The sequence below is a fragment of the Pollicipes pollicipes genome, unplaced genomic scaffold (assembly GCF_011947565.3).
Source record: "Pollicipes pollicipes isolate AB1234 unplaced genomic scaffold, Ppol_2.1 Scaffold_7261;HRSCAF=8764_pilon_pilon_pilon, whole genome shotgun sequence".
NCBI classification, from domain to species: domain Eukaryota; kingdom Metazoa; phylum Arthropoda; class Thecostraca; order Pollicipedomorpha; family Pollicipedidae; genus Pollicipes; species Pollicipes pollicipes.
This window is the reverse complement of record NW_023597054.1, coordinates 38,541,491-38,563,596: the sequence shown is the minus strand read 5'-3', so window position 1 is coordinate 38,563,596 and position 22,106 is coordinate 38,541,491. Positions and strand designations below refer to the sequence as shown.

Here is a 22,106-nt window from a genome sequence, read left to right as displayed (position 1 = left end):
TTTCAGAAACCCATTCTGGTGAAACCTCGTCAACTTTAGTCTAATAATAGCACTGGGTAGTGCTGCAGCACAGTCAAGACATAATAAGGATGACAATTTTTATCATTTTCGAGTTCAAAATACGCTGAGAACGCTTTGTAACAGCATGACAACCCTTTCCTGCAGTTGCAAAAGCCGTCGTCATGAAAACTGCCGCGGCACCTCCACTGGTGCAAATAAAAACAGTTTTTAATTGACCCAGCAGGCGACAAGGGCTAGTTACCGAGAAGCACATTGATTGAAGTTTGAAACAGTGCGTCACTATGGAGCATGTAATATTCCAATTCCCACAGCCAAAAAACGCCTCGAAAACAGCCAGTGTGATAAAAAGTCTGAGGGGAGAAATGAAAGCCACAATATAACATTTCGTTTCATTAGCGAAACACGAACTTCAAAACCTTCTGACAAATTAGTGCGCTGCAAACATTACAGAACACACACAACGCAAAAAGCATGGCAAATGACTTGCATTCCTTTTATAGTGGCATTCAGTGAGTCCAATGATATTTCTGTCGTTGGAGCGGCTACTCCAACTCGAAATTCTGAGCTTTTCAGAAGGATTTCGAGAAAACGGTGTTGCTGAGATATTGTACGCGTCTAATCTAACAAGGAGTTCAGGTCTTAAAATGGTGACATACTCCCTTTAAGCTGTACACAAACACGAACACCATTTGAATGCGTAACAGTGAGGGCCTATTGGCCGGATGGTTAAATCGTCGGATTCCCACGAAGGTGGCCCGGGTTCGAACTCCGGTTACGCCAGGGCTCCAGGACGCTTCTATGAACATAGCAGTCGCTGGCAATACAAGGATCATGATGATGTACGTCACGTTTTTGTTTTTTTTTAATCGTCACAGTCGCTTCAAAGTCACGACCTGCATCGAACAACCAAACGCAGGTTGCTATATGGGCTTTGTTGTCCTAATGTGGATACATCATGCAAAAACATGAAAGGACGGCCACAAGACGGCTTTGCAAATATCTACATCTCCCTCTCACTACTACTATCCATGTTCCATTTGACAACCACAACCACGCCGCTCGTTAAACTGCGAACAAGCAAGGAAAGCAAAAACAGTTGTACAATCAATTTTGTCACTCAAATGACATCATGCACATTTAGCACTGTCACAAAAAGTACGTGAAATATTCTTGAAGCAAAATTTCTGCGAAAAGGAAAATGGAGCACTGAAGGCTTAAAAGCTGGCTTTACGTTTCATATAGCCAACTGACTTCACATGGGATAAGTAATGGATCTTGGGTCTAACTCAAGTGTTATGAATGCGTATGACGTCAATCAGACGTCATATGGTGCACTGGCTTTTTTCACACCTAGCCGTACACATATACAAATTTTAGAAGAGAGGGAAGAGTAGACGAAACAAAGCTTTAACGTGGCCTTCAAGTCAAATCCCAATGACAATCGTAGCAAGGGATAACCGTATCATACGTTAGAACCCCTGTTATAGTGGTCATAGATTGTTTGTTCTTTAGGCCAACTATGTTACTCTGTAACTCTGTCACCATTCTACAATTAAGACAACTAATGCGCATATAATACACCAGTAACTGCGGTCCGCATTGACAACTAACGGAGGTAAAAGCAATGAAAGACACGTAATGTCCGGCTCAGTTAAAGGGGATGTTCCACATTTGAAGATATTGAGATAAGCATCAGGTATGATGGGAAAAGCTTACTTGTAACTATTCGTGGGCTTTCAAGGGCCGCGTTTCCTTTCAACTACTGTGTTATTGGTAGACAAACGCAAGCCCCGCCCACTCGAATGCTAGGCTGTTTCATACCAGCTACTGACTACCTTACATTGGCCGCGCATCTGTGCCCATCAAATTTGGGAAGAAGAATAAGTTTGTGAGCATGCGGCAGCGTGACCGCAGTCAAAAAGCTCTTGTAGATGAGGATAGAAGTAACGGGAAAGATCTTGTGTGCGTGCCATTCATACCACAAAGTATTGGCAGTATTGGCAGCTTAAATTCAGCTGGCCTCGATGAACCCTAGGCACTATTTTTCAGCCCTATCTCTTAGAAGCAGTCACCTATCATCAAGTTGCAAGCTTAGAAAAAGAATGTCCCGCTAAATCCCTAGTAGCCCGCACGTTAACTAAAAAAGCCAAAGCACTAACATGATGCCGCCTGCGCTGCGCGCCGCCAGATTCATGGACGCCCCGCCGACTACCGAGATGTTACGTTTTGCGAGCCCAGTAGTCGACAATTGTGACGTCACACCCTACGCATCACGAATCCATCGTGGCCGCCCGACCAATCATAGGACAGGATTTCGACTATTGGTCGCACGATAGTCAAGATAAAGCGCGGCCAAGTTTCAAAAACGACCCTAAATGGCAAAATTTAATAGTTCGCCAAAGTGCGCCCCATTACGTCATTGTTTCGTGGCGTCATAGAATGGTTTTGTGACGACAGTAATACCGTGCAACATCTGGCAGCCAGACCCAAAGAATACCTCGAAACACACGAAAGCTGACGCCAAACGGCCATTCTCGTCGCGGGCGCCGTATTGAGTGGCGGTCTAGTGAATGGGTTGTTTGTGAGTTTTTTGTCTTGGTACTGGTCGTAACAGAAGCTTTGGTGGGCTCTTTGACATCCACAACATAGCGATCGCCAGCTTGTAGGGCTGATTATTAATATCAAAGCACGATATGCTGTGAAGACTCATGTAGCTCCATGAATCTTACGGAAACCTGTCTAGGGCTGTTGAGGATGTCAGTACTGTATTGTCGATTTATCCTTGCCTGCAGTGCTGTAGTCCTGGCATTGATATCATGTGATGTGCACAGCAGTTTCTTTCTTCCTTATTTGTGACTGGAAATGCAGTTGCATGCAAAAATTAATAAATCTGCAACATTGCTATGAATTGATTGCCAAACCATTGGTATTCCTGAGGTAAAGATGCTAAGGTTGAGCTACCAAGAATGTTTTTCTTGCTTAGGATTTGTATGCAATTACTAGTTAACCCTGATATGACCATTGTGGTGCAACAGCATTCTTGCTGGTGATAGTCCTCTGGCGTTAGATCATTTGTTACGTCATTAATAAATGATAAGCTGTTATTATAAAAAATAAGCATAGGCTGGGCATAGGGGAGTCAACCAATGCGGTGCATTGTGTAATGGCACGGGTCAACAGTGTGATCGTAGCACTACCTCAGTGCTGTACTTTGGCATGTCATAATGAAATATGATACGGTTTTTGTACTGCAATCCCTACTGCTTTCATTGCAAATTCCATGGTGAAAAATGGGTCCAGCGTGCATTCTTGTATTAACTCCGCATCTGGTATACGACTGACCAAAAACACATGATACAGTATACAACTCACTTTCAGCAAAGCACACAACCAATAAGTGACATCACTTGCTCAGCCTGTTTTGGGAATCTACAAAACATAGGTCACAAAGATGCAAACACGTTTTCTGCTTCCACAGCCATGCAACACGCTCGGCCATCAGGCTGATTCACTCAAAAATATTGTTCACACAATTAATAACGCGCGCATAGCAAGAAAATAGTACATGTAGTGGAATGACACTGCCAGCTTGCTGACCTTGCACAATGCTGGAGACATGACAAAGTGCATGTAGGTATGGTTGGATAGGCGAAATGCATGGATATGATGAAGCTGCCGGTGCACACAAGGCTCACAATAAAACATTATTAAGTGTTATCCAAGAAACCAACAGCAATATTTCTCCACCTTACTCAGCATCCAGCATCTCACACAAGTTCCAGTGACTATGACAATGATGCCTCACAAACAATGCTTGCCTGCATACCGAATTTGTTAAGACAGTTGTATGTGCGTTCATAATAATACAGCACTGTATTTTCAGAATTCTTAAATGAAAGACAATTTTGCAAAGCTGTATAACGCGAGCTTATACCAAGCATGTGCATTATTGAGCTGTGCTGACCCGTCCCTAATGCCTAAATGAATTACTTATATAGTGGCATGCAACGGATTAATTACATGCCGCAATACCTCCATAGCTTTGAAAGTTGGCAAGATCATAATAAAGTAGCTAGTTGTCTTTGAACACCCCTGCAGCATGGGTGCTAGTGTTTCTTTCAGTTTGCCGACACCACTACCTTACCACGTTCAAACACAAACCTAAAGATAAAGGCCGGTATCAATATATCACATTTTATTGGGAGTCATTAGATTTAAAGCAAAACCAAAACAATGTTCTCTCGGAAGTACAAACCTTGCACGCACACTCTCCATCATACCAAGATCAATGATAAATCAAGCCATTGGCGCGCACCACCAATCATCACACCCATTTCAAGCGCCTGATACACACTCATTTCAGATAAGTGTAATCCCACACTTGAACAACCCGCAAGACTGTCAAATTCCAGGTTTTCTCGCAATTTCCGCACAGGTTTTCGGTTATAACACCGTATTTCACCGCCAGCTCCCTTCAAATCAAAGTCCCAATGGGGGTTCATGCTGATGCAACTCAAGAGGTTGTATTTTGAGGACACAGTTTTTCGTTCAACATTTAAATTTGCCCCACAGTGTGTGTTAAATATTAAGTAACATATATCTAAAATTGCCGTAATACTTACCTAATTTTCTGATGTCTTGCTAACCCATAAGCCCGTGCAAGGTTTTGTGCTCCGGTAGACAAGGCGCCAACCGAGCTGTTTGTAAGAAATGTGTCGAAAGAAGGAGAAAACCCAGTAGCGGAAAAAGTCAGATTTGCCATCGCGTCTTCTTCCTTTATAACATTCGGGAGAGGGCCGCTCTTTTTCAGTCCTATACCTCTTTGCAGACAGTGGCGTTCTCTCTTTGTGGCATTGGCCTTTGGTCCGGAAATAAGGAAAATGCCCCGTTGGCGACGAGTGCCGCATAACCCGCAAGCGCCCACGCTTACGTTCCTGACGCGCATTCAGCAGCGAAATCTATACTAACAGCCAATCACCTTCCGCGGATTGTATCAGACGTCCCGCATCATCGCTCTTGCAAGTGTATCAGCGGCCATGCCGTTTTAACCATAAGCAGCCAGCCTGTAATATAACGGCAATCCTATAAACCAATGTCAAGGTGACTTTGAAGCAGTCTCCCAATAAACCTTTTTGCTCTTTTGCGGGCGTATAACTCAGGAACCAGAGGGCTTTGGGTCTTAAAACGAGTATGGCCATGAACTTCATCAAAAGGTCCTCAAATGTCTATTTCAGTTCAAAACCCCATGTAAAGGTGGAACATTCCCTTCAATAAAGCATTGATATTGATTATCAAGTCAGGTTTGCGTATGAAAAAAGGTCTAAGTGCACCTAACCCTGACAAAGACAACTAAATGCAGCGTGGATGCTCTGTCTATATGAAAAAACTCACCGAACTACTGCTCAGTGATGTAAGGCTATTCATTAAAAATTAGGGCTTCGTTGCTGAGCATATTTTTCTTAGATGTTTACTTTAAGTTGCTCGAGTCGTGCAACCTCGTCCACTAGTGTGTCAAGTCTTCCATAGGTTCTCTGTTACCGATGCTATTGCCGTAAAATAGAATATGATTTTTGTTTGACCGTATTGTGCTCTCTGGTCTTTAGATAACTATAAAGCGTAAAGATTAACAAAAAAGCAATTATTTTGGTTCTTGAAATTTTTGACCCGCAAATAACGCCAAGTCTGTCCCACAACCCAGCCGAAAGCCCGTGGATTCTGGCAGGTCGGGTGTTGGCGGGTTAAAAAGCTGCATTTCTAGTAGGGTCTGAAACTACCCGGCTAGGATGGTTCAGACTCGAACCGTCCTTCGATTCGCGTAGCATGGGCTTCGCGATCGTGTGAAAAATCACAAACCGAGCGTAGAGATCGACGTCACTCTTGCTGCTCACGTCACATCCTTAGCGATCGTTTTTAAAAGCTGATGGAGCGCCCCATGTACCATACTAGTTACACAAAATCGCAACTAAAATACTAACCGCATCAGCCAGCACAGCGCTATACCAATGCACCAAATGTACCAGGCACGGTATATCCGATTCTGCAATAATGGCAGGGTACACAGCCTCAACCTACCATGTGTGGTGCTTTATGCGTCCAACGATAAAATCCTTCGCCGCAGTGAACGCCTTGTCCGTTGCCTCCGGTTACAGAGCTGCGTGCGTTCGTGCGTGCGTGCGTGCGTGCGTGCGTGCGTGCGTGCGTGTGTGTGCGCGCGCTTGACGTGGAAACAAGGGGTGAAAGCACACACCAATGTCACCGCCTGCTCCCAGCTACTGAAAGTCGCGCTTGCCGTAGTCTTGCCATGTGACGAGACCACCCCGCGACCGGCAAGCGACTCGCACTGCTCCTGACGCACGGTCAGCGCGCCCCGCCAAAACAACACGGGCTGGCTGGCTCCCAGCCTGAACGTTTCGTCTGTTTACACCCGCCTGTCGACAAAAAACGTGGATTGTGGCGGGCGGGGTCGAATGGCCCACATATCGTCAGGGCAGATTGGCGCCAAAATTGCCGACAGTGACCTCGACCAAGACAGCCTTAAAAGCCATTTGTCTTCATTTTCTTCCCGGTGACGAAGGGATAGGAATTTTTAGTAGGCCTGATCTGATGGAGAGTCGGGCCAAGATGTATACACTGCAGTAATGTAAAATAGTCGAAATAAACAAGATGTACACACTGCAGTAATGTAACAGTCGTAAGAAAGCTGCGTGCTTATAAGACAAGATGCACTTTAAACACATCAATACAGGATCAATCTTAAATTACTTGCCACTCTGGTGACGCTCGATTTATTACTTGTTTACTAGGCTGAACATTTATTGGCTGGGAGTGCCGCGACCTTCAAAATTTCAGTTACTAAGATTCGGTGTGACCTGATGGACAAGGGCGGGTACTCCTGGTCACCTGGTAATGGGTGATTGGTTATTGCAAAAAACTTAGTCGCAAAATCAAGACTTCAAATGATCTGAGCAAATTCATAGCCAGAACAACGTGTTTCCGGGCTGAGGGTTGCACCAAATCGTACAAACAAAGGTTGCCTTGTGACTCATAACCCCGTTTTTCTTTATTTTGACCACTGATGGATGTGATTATGCGTAGTCTTATACCCGCTGATTCCGACGAATGTTGGCGTCAAAGAAATGATTCAAGTCAATTGCTGACCGTCATAGTACTATATGTGGCCTGCGTGGATGCTGGCTGTCATCCAGAAGCCGACGCGCCTCGGCCGTCCGACTGCCATACCCGACGCGGATTGAGAACAGCTGGCGCGACATTCTGAAGCTCTGCTCGTGCTGACAACAGCCGAATCCATATGGTTCGTTGTCCCAATTGGATTAGGTCTTGAAAGTTTTGACATCTGGACGAGGCCCGTCGTTTCCGCAGGAGTGCGTGGGTTCCACAGAATACCGGAGCGTGCGGCATCTTTCATGTCTGCTCACAATAATGAATCGAGCAATATTTACCTGACTGGGTCGCCCTTGATCTCTTGAGGAAGCGTATAAACAAAAATATGTCGCTCCATCCTGAGGTCACAACAGCCGTCACAACCCCCAAGGAACGGGTCGCCCTATTCTATACTAACGGGTAAACTTTGTCGACACCCACGCGTCTGCGCTGATACGGGATTGGGAAGTCAGTCAGCAGCATAAAAAACAGGGCTGATCCAAGCATACTCTAAAGTGCGGCATTCGTGGTTGCATTGAAAAAATCAAATTCACAGAAATATTAGCATTATTTGAAGTAACAGTGCAGGATCTGAAGTATGCGTTGTTGGTTCAGCTTTCAAGCAGATTACACAGAATGCCTTGAACACACATGGGAGCTCCTCAGAACTTCAACGCCCCGTGCTCAAGTAAATTACCAACCTTGAGCGGGTTGATCTTGACTTCACCAGAAGTCTGCATGATCTGTTATGCGCAGGGCAACAAACCCAACGTTTTGAAGCTGGTCACACAACGCCCACTTTACGACAGCTACCGAACAACCCAAGACGTTGCATGAATTATTACAAGATTGTAGCAAGTGATTGCTTCGACATTGAGACCATCCGCCTGTTTATGACTCGTCCAAACTGTTCCTGACGCAGCCATGGTCGACGTTCAGACACCGCAGCCGATCCAGATCCGATGCCGTTTATTTACGCCCGATCTGTGAGCTGCGCCATCTCCAGCTCAGCGTCTGGGGCGGCCGTGGCGCCGGAATCAGTCGTAGTCATCGAGCCGAGCGAGGCCGCGGTCTCGGTGATGCCACCGCTGGCGCCGGTCAGACGAGTCGAGCCGCTGCGCCGAGCCGAGCCGAGCCGCTGCCGGGGCCGGTCAGACGAACCGAGCGGCGCCGTCGGCTTTACGAGAGTGGCGCGACAGCGTCGGTCATTCTGCCGCGCGCTGCGTTACCCTGCACGCTGCCGTCCATTAAATCGGCAGTGTCGACCCGGGGCCGCGCGGCGCCGCTCCGCTGGCCCGCTCGGCGTCCCCACCCACACACCCCGGACCGCTGCTTCGGCTGGTGTGGAGCTGGGTACAGGTCCGCGCAAGCAGATGGGTGGCTGGGTACTTGGTCGATCAACCCACGACACGCCACGTACTGTTTTTTTCTCTTTTTTTTTGCTGGGATTTGGAATACTGCGACTTCTCTCGTGCCCAACACCGAAACATGACCGGTTTTTTGTATTGTGTTTGCTAGCATTTTTCGTGAGCATGTCTACCACTGGATTGGCTTTTTTGAAGTTGGAAAGGCTGAACTCCATTCTGTGAGAGGGTTCTCGGATCCCCTCCAACTGGGTACGATCCTACACCTCGGCAGGTGGTGCAGGATCTGATGGATTCCGATTCCGATTCCGACGGAACGACAGCGGGGCGCATCGAACTTCTCCATTAGGACCGGTCACCGACGAGCAGCGGACTCTGTGAGAATGCTACTGGGCAGGACAGAATCGGGGGCGAGTAGCGGACTCCGCGAGCCCGGAGCCGATCCGGGGCAGACCCGGGGCCGAGTTGCTGGGGTCAGCTCTGGCCGCAGCGCCTGCCTCCTGCGCCGCGAATGGGCCGACGAAAGCCGCCCCTGTGCACAGGTGCAGCGTGCGTCAGCACTCGAGACCTGTCATCGGGTTAGTACTCAGAGCAGTCGGACTGAGCCGCCGCTGCCCTGCGCGCAGGGCCTTTTAGTCCAGTGCTGGCCTCACCGTCCAAACTACTGAACGGCTGCGATCGGTCGTGGCACAGCAGCGCCGAACTGGGAGTCCCTGTGTGTTCACACCAATTTGCTTTTCGCACTTTACGGCTAAATCGTGGCCCATTGGAAGTTTGATGTCTACGACGGCAAAATGAATATAAAATGGATGGCGTTTTATTTCTGCAGCACGACGTTCGAACACTTTCAGGGCACTTCAATATTGATTGAAAACGGACGTAAACCTTAATTGAAAGTTATTTCATTGATATGCAAGCACACAATCATAGCAGCTTTGAGATACCTTCCTGGAATATGTGATAAAGCCGCTTGGCTGTAGACGACATAATACATCTTTATCAACTTACATCTTATTTTCAGCTAGCGCTCCCTCCCCTCCCGCGCTCTTGTATTGTATTGTATTGTATGATTTTGTGGCTGAGAACCAGGAGTCCAAGAATTGTACTTATGCAAAATAGTGACAACCAATACCCAAGGTCTTGTGCTCTCGAAAGAACCAGTGAGAACCAGGAACCAGGAGCTAGGCCCATAGTCTGCTAAAGAAGCAATGCAAAGGTGGATGCAGAGTTCGCTTTGGTCGAAAGAAGTAGAGGGAACAGGGATGCGGGGTTTTTCGTTGTCCAAAGAACCAGTGGAAACTAGGATCCCGTGATTGATATGGATGAAAGAGGTAAAAGGAATCACGCTGTAGGGTTTTGTTTTATCTAAAGAACCGGTAGAAACCAGGATCCAAGTTTTGATCTGTCAAAAGATCAGTGGGAACCAGCATCCAGGGTCTCGGTTGTCGAAAGAACTAACTGGAACCAAGATCTAGGGTTTTGTTTCATCGAAGGAACCATTGGGAGCCGGGGACCAATACTGGGAACCAGGCACATGTCTGGCTGCAAATGCTACGAAGTGTATGTAACGTGCTCGTCCACATGTTACGATTCCACACCCTGCGTCGACAAAAAGGCTGCGCCAAACGGCAAAGTTTGTTGATCACACATCGCCAAACTTGTTACAGAACTTCACCAAGGGCGCTCACAAGGTGCAAGCACATTTCATTGTTGTCTCAGAGCGCCGCTGCGTTGGGCCATGAAACGCATGTCAGTTCCGTATTTTTGTGGAAGGTACCGTCGCATTTCCTTTTGAAATTTAGCATGGTCGGTTTTGTATGCAGGGCTATTTGACGCAGTCGCATCGCGCAGACGGATATCATCTGCGCCTGCCCGAGGGAGTCTCTTACGTGTCACCCAACGCCTTAACATGGTTACACCGTACAGTTACGAAGACCCTCTCACCTTTACTCCCATGCCATCTGCTGGGATAAACAGTCAGTTACACCTAGGATTGAAACTCAAGTACGTTCTTGCCATGTACAGAAGTCAGGCAATGGAAGCGCTCGACCACTTTTACTCCAACCGGTACAAATATCAACATTACGAGTTCTTATACTGTAACTACTTGACCCTCAATATCCCAGGAGGTAATGGTTATTGCTTACTTGAAATATATTAAATACGTGAGTAATACATATTTCAATGGTTGGCTAGTCGATCGCAAGCCCAAAACAGTTGAGAACCGTCGCACTTCTTGATTCCTTCGAGCTGAAATTGAATGTCATCCGAAGCATTTCCTGAGTAATGGTTTCCCTTTGAGGGTTACCCATTTAGCCGTTCGGAGGTAACTTGATTCTAGGCATCTTCCCCGTCCAAGCCCTATGACGTTCCAAAACTCAAAACGTATTTTGGTCCACCGTGCTTTGGCTCAGAATCTGAAAGCCCCAAACGTGAGTGGATCAGCCTGTTCTCGAAACTACATCCATCCCAGAGGCTGTCGCCAATCACCAGCCCGTCATTTTCAGCGCCCCGGCCTGCCGCCATCGCTGTCCGCGCCCGGCTGCCGTCACCACAAGGCCGGGGAGACGAGCTGAACGGGACTGTCTCCGTCTCCGTCTCCGTCTCCTGCCCGCTGACTGGGAGCCGCTCTACAGCACGGCGGCTGTGGTCGGGAGGCTGGCGGCGTTCACGGACGTCTGCAGTGTGGCAGACGACGAGCTCTACCTGGCCGGCACAGCCACAGCATCGCGGCGCCGCCCGGGCTGTCCGCGGCTGAGGGATGACCCGACATCGACACGGCGGTGAAGGAGCGCGACGCGGCCAGGCGAGCCTGGGAGCAGAACGGGACATCTGAGGAGCGACACGACCACCAGATAAGCGGCAATAGGTCGAAGATTCTCCTCTCCCGCACCACGCGGAAGCAATCTGTGATGGCCTGTCGACCGACCGACGAGGCTTCCGGATTCAGATAAAGAGAGCTTTGCATTTCGACCAGCGAGCGTCACTCCCTCTGACTCTGATGACGTCACCGACCGGGTAGAGGAGTTCAACGCTCGCTTCGCGTTGGTCGGCCCCCGCGTCGCCGCCGAGGTCGACCGCATTGGTAGCGTCGATGCTGGACCTCGGCCAGCCCGTGTAAGCGCCTCCGCTCTGAGACTCAGACTCGACACCCTGCCAGAGCTGTCCAGGGCAGGCCTAGCTGCCCCGCGTGTGCGCCTCCGCTCTGAGTCTCAGGCTCGACACCCTGCCAGAGCTGTCCAGGGCCGGGCTGGCCATCCCGCGAGTGCGCCTCCGTTCTGAGACTCTGGTTTAACACCCTGCCAAAGCTGTCCAAGGCCATCAGCTCCATGAGCTCCTCCCGTGAGGTAGGTCGGTGTGCCGCTACACGCCGTTGTAGACTGTTTCCCAGTCGTCGGACCTCATCTCCTTCATCTCATCAACCGCTCTATCATCACCTCTGTCTTCTCACTAGTCTGCAAACTGTCTCGTGCCACTCCAGTGCATAAATCCGGCGACCGCTCCGACCTCGACGACTTCAGACCCATTTCAACACTGTCCGCGCTTTCCAAGAACATGGAGAAGGTCTTGTCTATTTAACTCGTGGCATGCCTCTTGCAAAATAGAGTTATATCTCCAAACCGGGACGCGTGTCGATCGTGTCATTCAACGGAGGACACCGTGCTCGACGCTGTCCATTGGGTGTCGAGGCACAACAGCGAGGGTCATGATCCTTCGTAACTACGCTCGACCTGCACGAAGCCTTTGACAGTGTCGACCACGGCGCTATCTCAGCGATCGTAAACAGTGAACGGAGGCTCGTCTGATCCCCTCCCACCGACCCACGATGTAGCCCAGGGATTGATTTTCGGACCATTCCTCTTTCTTCTCTTCTTCAACGACCTACGCTGTTTCCTGAACCATGGCCGGCCCCTGTCCTTCGCTGACGACACCTAACTTCTTGACCACTCCCCACCGACTACCACCGGTTTATCTGAACTCAGAAGGCGAGTCGAGGAGTTGGCCTTTGATCTCCAGTTATGATTCCGGATTCGTAGTCTAAAGAGAAATGCAGGGAAAACTTTACAGCTCTCATTGGAACCAAGCAGTCTCTAAAAAAGCAGAATCCGTGCACATGACAATATCGAGCCACGGTATACATCCCACAGCAAAACCGTTAAAATCATTGGCGTGCTGCTCGACCAGCATGTGACGTGGGACTCGCGCATATTAAAAGAAGTCCGTCTGTGTAAGTCCATCCAACCATCCCTCTACAAGTTCCGCCATCATGTTACATCCGACATCCTCAAACTCCTAGTCCAAGCCCATGTTTTCCCACACATCTATTACTACCTTTCTGTCTGGGGAGGAGCCAAGTGCCAGCTTCAGCGCGTCCAAAAAAAAAAACAGCAAAAAAACGTTGAACTTCGCGGCCAGACTTGTGACTGGGGCGCGACGCTCGAAGCACATCCACCCAGCGCTACAAGCACTTGTCTGGGGACGACGGTGGAGAAGATTAAACGCCACCACGACTGTGGGCAGGTGCAGGCAGCCCCTTTTCGTGGCCAATGTCCTCCAGCAACATCGGGCATGTTTGTTGTCGCGCTCATGTGTCGTCACGCGACACCCGTGCCGCGGAGACCGGGATGCTGCGGCTCCCAAGGTGTCGCTTGGCCAAAACTCAGCGAAAGTTTGCATGCAGAGCCGCATCATCCTGGAACGCCAATTTTGCGGAGCTACCGCCGGGAACGGCATCGCGCGATGTCGCTGCGCTGCGCTTGGGGGCTATTGTGAGATGCGTGTTCGTGGGGAGCGTTTCGGGTGGTACCCGCGTTTTGCTTCTGCATTTGCTGTTTTATTTCGTGGTGCCTTGGCTGGTGTTTGGCAGCGTTGTGTTGGCACTTAGACTGAATTCTTAATAAGCGCCGCGTGGAGGGAATGTAATAAGTGACTTCGACTATGACTACGACTATTTTTAAATCCTAGGATCATTCTGGTGAGTCCCTTCTAAGAGGGTTCCTTCCTCAAACATCAGGATAGATTACCTAAATGCTACTAATCGGCTGTCACGTATGCGCTTTACTGTGCCCCGTATCGGGCATCTCACCTAGTTATACACTTTGCAACCTGTAATCGCATTCAGTAGCATTTAGGTAAGTCTATCCAGACGGGAAAATGTCTACCAAAGCCTGGCCCCTCCTCGCACGGGAGCAATTATTTACAAATGACAGTCTCTTCTAGTATCCTAGGCAAGGCGTTTTCTGCGCTTTATTCTAGAACCTTAGAATCGAAGGCGAATAAGCGTATGTTGATATGAATTACAACTTGGTGAGTAAGCATCATATGATGTCTATAAACATATGACATAAGAGGAGGTACAAGAACGCCAACCATCAAAAACCATTGTCTAACCCACCAGATTGGCGACTTCCCATTAAATTCCGTCTACGATCTACATGCTTCACTCGCTTGCCGCATGTGTAAAAATGCGGAGAAAGAAGTGCAGTTTCGTCACGGCTGCGCGTGAGAACAACTTTACCCCCAGGCAGTCCCGATCAGCCGCTGCGTGGGCAACGAACAGACGGCTGGAAAGCCCACACCGGACAAGGTAATGTCATTTGGTCAATAAGAGGGCCGACCTGTGTCTATGTAACCAGATGACTCTTGACTTATTCAAACCGGAATGAATAAAGGAACAGCTATTCTCGAAATGAAATGCCAGCAGGAGCTTGGGACAAAGGACGTAGCTTTGACCGGGCCTTATCGATGCTCGCACAAGCTCATTGAGCATCTTTCCCACGCCATGTTTGAAATTTAATGCTGCTTCATACGGTCACAGTTAATGACCATCCATAAAACGGACGTTTATAGATGTCCACCGAATAGACCCCCTGGCGTTCCAGACGTCACAGCAGCTGGCGTTTGACATTCCCGCTACCTAGAACTGAAGAGGTCGTGATAATGTCTCAATAATGCCGTCAGAACACGGTCGTGCAGCCATCGATCTCGCGATCCATGACTGCGTCCGTTGGCTCGAGCCAAACCACACTAGGCGACGCAACAACCGATGGCTTGGACAGCCCAAAGTGACGAAATCGCGTTGGAAAACCAGATCCACGACACCGCACTATGTACATAACGCAACGCGACCCATCTATTCAAACCACCGTCAACGGTGCATATAACTTAATGACGGTGATGACCCGCGCCCCCAATAGAAGGGTAAGCGTAGCCACAGAGAGCGCCAACCTCTACAGTTTAAACTGGGATCCGTTCCTACAGCTGAGCCCATCGCCTCCCCAGTGCCCGCTGGCTGTCGGACCGCCAGGGAGCCTGTAATCCTATCCCACAGACCACAGCGCTTACAGTCGCGCCAAAAATACCGTGGGCGCCCGCTATCTGTTGGCACCTTCATGGCAGGATGCAGGAGGCAGCTCAGGTCGGTGGCAGGTCTAGCGCGCTATTGGTTTTGCCGAACATGGCTAATCACTTTTTAGAACATCAGACAAGCGAACCCACTTAACAAGGGATCTAGTTAGACTGATGGTTAAAGTGGCTTCATATGTACGCGCGTTAAGTTGGATCCACGTTCAGATGAATATTCACGAGCTACTTCAATGCGTATAAAAATGTTCACACAGATGGAACTTTATTTTCCGATCATTATGGTCAAATTACGAAGTGGCAGATTCAAAACAGTTTAGGCATGTCAAAGGGTTCAAAGTAAAAAATCGGACAACTTGGATCTACTTCAGAATTATTTAACTGCTAACGCTCAGTTTCCTTTTCATTCTCGTAAAATTTCTAGGCAGAAGCTTCAAAAAGAGTCCGCCAGACGCTTCAGCTGACCGGCCCGTAACGAGGGCGGGACACCGACGACAGCACGCACGATGTCAGTCCACGTGCTATCGTCCCCCCCCCCCCTAACCTTACCGGACCGTGCGCGTTGTACGCTCCAAGGACGTTCCTCGACTCCTCCTCCGCAGGCTGGTGCGAGCCACGGTAACCTCCTCCCTTCCTTGTTATTGGGTGAAAGGGGTCGACCCTTGCTACGCGACCCTTCCCGCCCGGTACTGTGTCTTGGGGCGGGAGGCGAGACGACCCTGTGATCCCATAATCAAGGGCGGGTTAGGCGGGCCATATGTCAACCGTGAGGACAAAGGGCGAATTCTGACAAGTAGCCTGATATATGACTGTGGAGGGTGAGGTAGAAGCAGGAGGGCTACGATTTAACTGTTTATCCCTGAAGCGAGCATGGGGCCACGGCACGGTGAAATATTTGGCGCTAAATTGCCCAATGACCGTGGACCGCAGACGGGCCGGACAATGCCCAAGAGCAGGAAGACAATAGCCAAACGTTAGCTCAGAATTGCCGTAATTCGCGTAGTACTCGACCATGGTCACGAGTTCGGCGACGGCAATCCTGCCGACCTACCGACGGCAGTCCTGCTCTTACGCAGATAAATGTTTGATGGCAGCGCGACTAGGAACATGTTAGGAGACACGATTTCACCCTTCTTGGACCAGGAGACGGTTGACTCGTTTCGTCGTCTCTCACTTGACCTCAGGCGTAACGGTGTGACAAGGCCAAGGTCATTGTATGACCAGGGACCAGCTCGGACCGCCCGAGATGCAGGATTATGCACGATGTGACTAGATCTATCCGTTGGTTTCAATGCCTCGTGAGAGATCCGGAACCAGCCCGTTCTCCCTCGACGTGGTGTACGCCGGACTTTATGCGCGCTTGATGGCGGGTTGCTCGGGGCGGACAAAGATCCCGCCATCGACGCTTATAGGAATGGCGACAAGGGACCAGGTCGTCGGACAGGCCGGTCAGACCGAGTCTCTAGAGCGCGCCGACCGTGCAGACCGTGAAACCTAAATGCAGGTCACGCCGGGCGCACGCTCTCTGCCGATGGGGCTCCACCATCCCATCAGGCGCGCTGTCTTCCTCCAAGCCTCTGAGGGCTGCGCTGTGAGGAAGCGTCCTGCAATGCTCGCTCCGGCAGGCGGGAGGCGAGGAGCGCAGAAGCGCTGGAGGCGACGTCTCCGTGATGGACGAGGCGCTGCGTCAGGTGCGTGCGTGGCAGTGGAAAACTGCGCGCGGTGGGCGTGGCCGAAGGAATGGTGGGCCGCTCCACCGTGGACGAGACGCGGGGGAGCGTCGTCCGAATAGGAAGCCCTCACCATGAAGGTCAGGCGGGGGAATGAGTCGCCGCCCAGTTTTGGATGCCTGAAGCCGACCCAGGAGCTGCGTCGGTGCCAAGCTGATAAGGAATTCACCTCATATGTTCCAAAAAGGGCATGCACACGGTTCATTGAGCAATAAAAATACGTGAAAGAAATTCAGTTTAGCTCAACGAAGACTTGCACAGACGTGCCAATTATGATGTCAAGCCGCTGGATAAGGGGGGAGGAGGGTTGGAGGGTCCTGTCCGTGCGCGAGCCAAGAATAAGTGCGGTGACTGACGTGGTGACGTGGGCGCCAGCGGATGTGTATGCTTGGACTGAGTGTGGTGGGGCGCCGAATGCACGCAGTCTGTGCGGATACGTTAAGCCTAAGGAGGGGGGGGGGGGGGAGATCCTAGGGTTACTATCCAGCGTGCTCTTGATGCAATTCGCAGGTTGCGTGGGGTTCCTGCCAATCTGGGTGCAGACTTAGTTCGCTCACTGCGTCTGGTTCCATTCTTGTCCCGTTCAAATTTTATCATTAATTTAACAACACCGCTAACAGTCATAAAAGTTGCATCATCTTACCTTGCCCATGTCGTAATCACGATAAAAACGGTAGCCCGTCAGCTTTCCGTATGAAAACGACAGTACTTGTGAAGTTCTAAAACCCGCGGCGCGATACAGACACATCAAGGTCATCACGACGGATCAAGGCTCGCCCTTTCTTAAGCTTTTCCATGTGTGTCTGCCTTTGCGCACTGATGGCTGACTGGTCGGACATAGCGGTCAAACATGCCGTCCTCATATGGTAACAGGCTTCACATCGCTTTTGCCCGAACAAAAGCAGCGCTGGGGCAAGAATTGCTTGGCGGCTACCGGGAATATCTGACTGCAATGTAATTAGGATTTGATGCCCTGAGGTGCGCACTGAGCATGTCTAAAATCGAAATGTTCGAAACTGAGCTGCTCCGGCCTGAAATGTTCAGCATGATCGGATAACTTACGTACATTTAACGGTTTCACATGCGGCTCTTAATCCTGGGAGAAACAGCTTGAGCATCAGAAGGCATCAGACACAGACAGGCGTGTCTGCTCAGACTGCTCAAGCATCACACAGGATGCAGTAAGCCACATGGGAGCCGCTGCCAGACGACCGTGTCAGGATTGCCAAAGTAGTGGACGGGCTGACCCACCTGTAAAACTTAAACCTGGCGAGGAGTGTCGCGCGAGTTGGCGCATGTTTGCGAGAACCATTTCTTTATGTGCGCGTGTCTTGGTCTTTGCTGTTCTTGTTAAGTTGTCCGTGATTTTATATTGTTTACTTGCATTCACAATCCCAGTTTTGACGCTGTTCTTAAAGAGAGTGTCCCACATTTGCATGGGGTTTTGAGCTAAAGCAGCCATCTTGGTCATTTAGGTGCAGTTAACAGCCCTGCCCTTCTTAAAAACTAAACCTTTCTAGTGTCTGAGCTACACACCCACGAATATGTCGCCCAGGCATCCATGACGCCATAATAACGTTATTCAAATCCGGCCATTCCATCGGCCAAACGGTGGTCAACACCAATAAAATTGCCAAGTCTTTCATATTTGGCGTTTGCGAACACAATTTCCAGGTATATCGGCCGGCAATGGGCTCTCAATCAATATTGAGCGAGATACGATGACGTAATTAAACAATGACGTATTGAGGATAATATACAGTAAACAAGAGAATATGTTGTTTGGAGCACCCTTTCCTCTTAAAAGTACATCTTTAGTTATAAGAAGGCTTATTTCGTCATACGTGATGCACGCTCAGATATCTTCAAATGTGGAACGTTCCATTTAAGCTATTTGATTATCATTATAACTTCCATCATAACTCGTACCACCTCGCGAATTCCTGAATATCCGCACACAACGTGAGCTTGTGTTCGAGACATGCACTCAACGCATCAAACTGGTGTAAGGTTAACTGATGATCGCTGATACCACGAATCGTGTTGGCACGCCAGACGCGAATAGTTCGAAAATCACATTTGTTCTTCGGCTTGAGCACTAGATGGCCGCTGAGGTGATCGTACACGCGTGACGCTTGTATGGCGTCAGGAATATCTGGGTGACCCTGAAAAAGTCTGTCCGAAATAGTGTGCACAAGTTCCCTTGCGTCAAGCATAGAAACACGAGGGTTTTAAGCCCTAGCAAGGGCGTGGTTGTGAACTGCACTGAATGATTTTCGAAACGGCTAACTCAGTTCAAAGCCCCAGACACATGTGGAACAATCCGTTTAAGGCATGAATGGACGACTTTCAGATGGCATTCACACGGCCAGTATACCGGGCTTTGTATTGAGTGGAATATACAACAAACAAAGTCACTGAGAGTTGAGGCCAAGTTTTTGCAGGACGCAAACAAAGACTCACATCAGGCAGCTAACTGCAGGAGGAAAACTTTTCCATTGATTCCTGGATGTCGAGTGTAGGTCGCTCATCTTTAGATCACAGTCATTTCGCGAACGGGTGAAAAAGTTTATGTGTAAGGATGCAACAATGTTTGCTGGCAGACAACTGGAAATGGTGAGTTGAAGAAGCATCCTCCATTTGGAACTGGTGCTGATCTTACTAAAACTTCGGCTGGGTGGCAAAGCGATCCAAAGCTTTAGCATTCTCATGGGATAAACCTTTTATTTTCCTCAGACAAGAGATTGGATTTCAAAATTGTTATGTTATTTAAGTACTTATTAAGTGAATGTCATTAAAGTGCTTAACAATGTGAGAATTGGGGCGGACAGAATTAATATCAAAGTATTTAAATTTTTGTGCAAAACTATCATTCAATGCATTCTTTACTTATTCAACTATTATGTCACTGCTACCATATCACCAAAGGCTCTCAAGATCGCTCAACAATGATTGAGAGCCAATAGATGTCCACTACATTTGGAAATCGTGCTCGCAGGACGCCAGATCTGAAGGGCTGGACGTTAACATTCTTCTGGGCCTTGAACGCCTCATGACCAATGGAGTGGCAGGATTTAAATGGCATTCCTATGGCGTCATGCATGCTTGAATTGCCTTGAAATAGCCTGCACGACATAGTCTGTACATCTTGCCGGGCACGTGTCTCAGAAACTAAAGGGTTTTAGGCCTAGTGAAGGGCAATGCTTTCAACTGCACCGAATGATCTTCAAAGTGCGTATTTCAGTGCAAAAACCCACACAAATGTGGAACACTGTCTGAAGTACGACGAAACGTGTACGCGCCGTACGTCATCGGCGTCCGGCTGTTGTCACTCATCGTTAGTACATTTATTCGTTGCGGCGAAAAAGGTGAGCCACGGTGACCGTCAAACGCATGTGGGTTTTAAAGACAGTACTGAGTGTGACAATGCAGAAAATTGCAGAGGCGCTGACTAGTGGCAACTGCGAAATAAAAGTGATCTGACATTGGCAGTGGTAGTAAGCAGATTTTCTTGAGGCTTCTGTAATGCGTAAAAACACTCCAGCCCCAGCAGCAATGTGGAGAGCGAGATTTTAAAGCTGGACAATCGTTGACAAGCGCTATGACAGCGTTTATCCCAGATTCTAATTAACACAACCCCAGTGGGATAACATTTATTCTTCAAACAGATGAAATCGAGTTCTGCAGGCATTTGCAACAACCATTTCCTAGAACGCACACTCATCAACGGGAAGGGGCAAACGGTCGCCAGCAGATTTCCGTAGAGGTTGTAGGCGATTCAGCCGATGTGGCTGCATGAAAAGCTGGCTTACAGATGAAGTTCGCTTCCCATGACCCAGATGCGTCCCTGGTAGTCAGCGCGTCACATCCGGTTCTTGTCAGGTATCCCGTCAGCCAGAGGTCGCATCAGCCAGGAAATCCTATAAGTGGTGTTAAATTCATCCAGAAATAAGCAAATATTTGTCCATAGAACGCCAGCCAACTCCATAGAGCGGCATTTTCATGCGTTTTCGAAGAATATTCTCTGTCGCTCGGCGCAACAAGCCCGCACTTGGGTATATATATATATATATATATATATATATATATATATATATATATATACACATATATATATACATATATATATAAAACTATATATAGGCTATATATATAATACTATATATACATAAGCTATATATATATATATATATATATATACATATATATATATTATATATATTATATATTACTATATACAATAGTGAAAACCGATCCCGTTTGCCAGGTTAGGTCCATGCACAATCTTTTACATGATGTTGCCCGACCAGTAGAATATATATATATATATATATATATATAATACTACATAGTGAAAACCGATCCCGTTTGCCAGGTTAGGTCTATGCAACTTTTCAGCTGATGTTCCTCTTTCAATTGCACACATCCGGTGGTAACTTAACATGGATGTTGCCCGATCCAGTAGTAATATATATATATATATATATATATATATATATATTATATATATATATATATATATTGGTGCGAGCCGTGACCATTACCTTTCTTGCCATGAACGATGTAGGCGATATAACCTCGCGATGTTTGTTAAATGCAGCCTTGCTCCATTGCGTACGAATGTTATGTCCTGATGATACTCAAACGTATTGAAAGATCGCTTGCTCTTTGTGATACTCAACCCTTCCGACAGGTGCAATCATACGTTCAACTAAGTCCTTGACGATTGCTACCATGCCAATTCCGGCAGTAAACAAGGCGTGCGGTGAGAAAATGATTTTAACTGCACGCATTTATGCAAGTTAAAATACACGGCTAAAGCAAGGAGCCTTCTGTGATCAGCTTGTCATGGGACTACTTCGACAAAAGACGCTGAGACACTCGGCGAAATGAAAAGTTCCTCATTTTTTCTGCCAAACCAGTCTGTGATCAGCGTGAAGTTAACTTGTGATAAAAAAGTGAAATTGTGGGAGCTCAACTATTCAAAACAGTTGATTTTTCCACGCTACCTGCATGCAGAAATAAACTATAAGGTGAGAAAAGGTTTTAGTAGCGTGGAAATCTTTAAGTTTTAAGAGAGAAGCTAAGAGGCGGGTAGTTTTCGACGTACTAAGATGTCCATTTGGACGTTACAAAGATGTTGCTCAAAACAGGTTAGTTTCTACACCTGCATGCCACATAGAGTCGTTTCATGCGAGACAGTTGGAATCGTTCAGACTCGAATACCGGCGACGGATTTCGTCACGATAGCGCAGGTCTTGTCCTGGTTGTTCACTGAAGCGCATTTAATGTGTTGCTGAATCATTTATCTTCCGCCGGCACATTCCTCAACCGCACTGGTTGTTCTTTTGGGTGCATATTTCCAGCTATTTAACGATGATGAACAATAAGCCATGCAGGCTGAAGGATTTCATGGCGCACGCCCTGGACCATACCATTGTATTAAGCACATTAATATGCGTGAGCC

General features: G+C 48.3%; 1 protein-coding gene across 1 annotated transcript in view; it reads right to left on the bottom strand.

The window, feature by feature from the left end:
• LOC119111393 (uncharacterized) overlaps positions 1-22,106 on the bottom strand; it is a 79,701-nt gene that overhangs the window by 56,803 nt on the left and 792 nt on the right. The window lies entirely within an intron of this gene.